The sequence below is a fragment of the Primulina huaijiensis genome, chromosome 14 (assembly GCF_012295235.1).
Source record: "Primulina huaijiensis isolate GDHJ02 chromosome 14, ASM1229523v2, whole genome shotgun sequence".
Taxonomy (NCBI): domain Eukaryota; kingdom Viridiplantae; phylum Streptophyta; class Magnoliopsida; order Lamiales; family Gesneriaceae; genus Primulina; species Primulina huaijiensis.
This window is the reverse complement of record NC_133319.1, coordinates 12,121,716-12,126,007: the sequence shown is the minus strand read 5'-3', so window position 1 is coordinate 12,126,007 and position 4,292 is coordinate 12,121,716. Positions and strand designations below refer to the sequence as shown.

The 4,292-nt window shown below is 31.9% G+C and overlaps 1 pseudogene; it reads right to left on the bottom strand.

Moving 5' to 3' along the window:
* Positions 1–811: 811 nt before the first annotated feature.
* Positions 812–2,245, bottom strand: LOC140957844 (uncharacterized; annotated as a pseudogene).
* Positions 2,246–4,292: the final 2,047 nt, after the last annotated feature.

Sequence of the window (4,292 nt, the reverse complement as noted above, 5' to 3'; positions counted from 1 at the left end):
CCTCACCTTTGAGACTCCTTTTGGGTTTGAAGAGAGAGTCTGAGCTACAGACATTGATTCACCATCTCCTTCCAGTGGGCGGTAAAAGCCATCCATGCCAAATTCCATTTCAATGGGTTCATTATCAGTCATATTCAAGACATCCTGAACAACCGTTGAGAAAGTCTCCACTCGATCACCTGTTGCCCTATCATAGCCAAAGATTTCGCACCAATCTTTATAGTGTGGCCACCGCTTGTAACGCATAACTCGAGCACTATTGTCCACCTGAAAAATCTTCGATTTAATAGAGTAAACATTTTAAATATTAAACTTAAACATTTAACTAAAATGGTTATCCTTGAGTATCGCATCCCATGCCTCATTTGTAGCGTCAATCATGTTTTATGTGTCATTCCAACCAATCCCACTTTTTGCTAGCATTGTTGTTAAACATCCATAATGTTTCTTCCACACATGTTTTTTCAAAGTTATGTGAGGATGCCCACGTAAATCTGAATCTTTGAAAGCATTTTGAAGTGCAGATTCCAATAATGGTAAATAGCCACGGAATCCGTTCTCTGTTTTATATCCTTTGCTTATTATATCTTTCAATGCCACAATTAGAACCTCTTCCTTAGGGGCTGTCCAAGTACGACGGAACTTATCTGTTTTTTTACCTTTCGAATTCACACTTGTGCTATCCATTGATTCGAATGTGTTTGCAATGTTAACCTGTTACAAAGCAATGTGAGAAGTTAGAATGAGATAGGTAAATGATATATTCCAAAAAGGAAAAACAAATTTGAAAACATATTTTAAAATACAACACTCAATCCAATACATAATTCACAAAACAAATATTCTGACAAACATAAGGAGTACGTAACTACCAAACAAAATCAAGTTTGCAATCCAAATACAATAACATAAAACATTTGTTTTAGTTGTGGTACATCGACATTGCAAAGTTATCTCTCCACATATCCCATACATCGGAGGAATTAAAATCCTCAATGATATAATTCTCAGTCAGTGGCGTTGGGCTTAATGTATCCTCTTCAATCTCATCAACAAGATTATCCGGCATTTGAGATCGGATGAAGTTGTGTAACAAAATGCAAGCCATTATGATTCTGTTCTGAGTTTTTAGTGGGTAGAATGAAGGACTTCGAAGAATAGTCCATCTTTTCTCAAGCAAGCCAAAAGCTCTTTCAATCACATTCCTAGCTTTGCTGTGTCTCCAATTGAAGAGTTCTTTATAGTTTTGTGGAGCATTTATGCGATTGCCCCAAGCATCCCTATGGTATGGTACTCTTCTATACGGAGTCAAGAATCCCTGGATGTTTGCATATCCATTGTCGCACAAATAGTAACAACCTACCATCGAAATCATATACTTCGTTAATAAAATTCAATTTAAAACATTAATGCAAAAGGAATCCAATAAAAGAGAATGGTGAAATAATATGACTATATTAAACAATATTTTAACCTCTTTCAACTTTATGTCCGTCATCACGTGATAATGCATCACGAAGAACTCGAACATCCGCTGCCGATCTTTCCCACCCACAAAGCGCATAAATAAAGTTCATATCTCGGTTGCACACTCCCAAAACATTCACTGCTATGGTTTCTTTTCTGGTTCTGTACTTTCCCTTCTCTAAAATAGGCACATTCACATTTATATATATACCATCCAACGCACCAACACAACCCTGCAAAATAAGTTACAAAATTATGAATAATATGTATCAGAATGTCTACTAAAAGGTATTGTACGTACAACATTATAAATGGAATTTGTAATAAGTAGTATTCATCAAATGTTCATATTACCTTGAACCATTTTCACGTCTCATCGGTGCAGGTTTCATCGACAGGAAAATGTTTGACAAGCAGTATAGTATGTAGCTTCAGTACTGACCCCAAGACTTCATGGAAATGTGTGCTGATTGTTTGACCGCTTCGTATATAATCATGACCGATCACTCGATTTTTTTTTATGATGAGCCAAAATGGACAAAAGCATAGCCAACTTTTCTTCAATCCTAACATATCTATAATGATCCAGCCCGCCGACATGAGTTAACAAGTAACATAGTTGTACAAATGAATTTCTGTTCATCCTCAAATTAACCACACATTGAACATCTCCGGTTTCAATAATTCTTCCTAAATGGTTCATTTGAGCATTCATTCTTCCCGTCATGTTGTACGAAGCTGACGTTCTACGTTCTTGACGACGTCGTTCGGCAAGTAATCTCGTGTTAAAAGACATACCATAAAAATTGTACACATCATCAGTTGGTGTAGCAGCAGGAAAATTCTAATGTTATGACGTCTACGGTCCATTTCGCACACTTACTTACCAAACATAAAAAATGTTAGATCAACCCAATACATAAATTAACAATTCTTACAAATATTGTTAACAAAATTAAAACTTATGTACATCATCATTACGAATACAAAAATATTATACATGTTACAAAAAAAAAATATTTCTCGTACAACACCTGAAGAGAAAATGACAACGAATGTCTACTACAATCTAAGACGGGCAAAATTTTTTAGGATTTTTTAAACAATATAAATTCTCAGTACAATAGAAGAATACACCAAACAAACGACAACATAACACTACAATACATTCTTACCAGAAATCGAAAACACGAAAACATAAATCGCTCACAAATCTACTGTCAAAGGCGTTATGTAACAGATCCAACATCAATAATCACACGTAGCTTAAAAGCTGTAATTTATCGAGTTTTACCTTCGAATAAGCAACAAAATCTTCAGATCTATAATAGAAATGAGGATTTGGTACTCCCCTGTCGATTTCGAATTTCTTCAGCGGCGGTCAATGGCAAGTCTACTGAAGAAATTAGGAGAATGACGTAAAGAAGACACAATTGCAAATTTGATTTTTTAAAATCAGGAGTATTTAGGTCATTACTCTTTTCTGGTGTTGTCGGATAGTTTTTATCCTTCTTCTATGACTGGATCTCTTCTCCAACACAAACAGTGAAAGTTGTCAAAGAAATAGTCAATCTCAAGTTTAAAAATCAAAGCAAACAAAAGATTAATAATTTATCCAACTTTAATACTACTAACCAAACTGGGCCTTAGTAATAATATCTAATCATCTTATTTATCAGTGTTTGTGAAAAATTATGTGATTATATATGCTTGTGATTTTGCATGTTCATGATTTGAATTGATTTTAAAATTAAACAAACTAAGAAAAATTGTTTTGTTCAAAGCTTTGATTAGATAAATCCAAACCAATCGATTTATAAATATATAATATTTTAAATTATATAAATAATTCATTGATTTTCGGTTTACACAAATAGTCAATATTGTGCAAAAATTGATAATAAATATTACTTTTTAGGCTGTGTAATTATTTAAAATAAAGTTGAATGGACCTAGAAGATAAATGTCTCACATTTTCTATTTGAATTGTGGTAAAGTTTTTGTTTTTGTTTTTATTTTTTTTAAAAGATGAATTACTTCATTTTGAAAATTTATATTTTTTTAGACGAAATATGTAATATCATTATCATACATTAAAATGTTAATTTTTTTAATATTTTTATGCTTATTTATATTTATCCTTTTATAATAACTAATTTATAAATTTTAAATTATGTTTAAAAGCACTGAAAAAATATATTTGAACAAAAATTAAGATTTATAATCCGAACCAAGCCAAAACGAAACCTTGGTTTTGTTTTTGAGTAGGTCTCTTGTGAGACGGTCTCACGAATCTTTAACTGTGATACGGGTCAACCCTACCGATATTAACAATAAAAAGTAATACTCTTAGCATAAAAAGTAATAATTTTTCATGGATGACCCAATAAGATATCCGTCTCACAAAATACGACCCATAAGATCGTCTCACACAAATTTTTGCCTTTGTTTTTAATCATTAATGATTGAGTTTGGTTCGTAATTTTTCAAAACCGATAATATTGGTTTAGTTTGACTTTTTATCATAAATAGAATCAATCTGGTTTTGCTCACTGTTAATTTTTAGTCATATATCTTTTGTTGAATCAATTATAATCTTGTAATTATGTTACGATGATTAATTTTAGTAATTCTCATCAAAATCATGTAATTAGATGACTATCATCGTTAATTTTTATACATACGTTATAAACACATATGCATGTAGGAGTATTTTTTTAATCACGCAATTATAAAAATTTAACAATGATAGTAGTCGTTTAATTACATGATTTAAATGAGAAATACACAAATTGATCCTCGTAAGTTACAAGACTATAATTGAT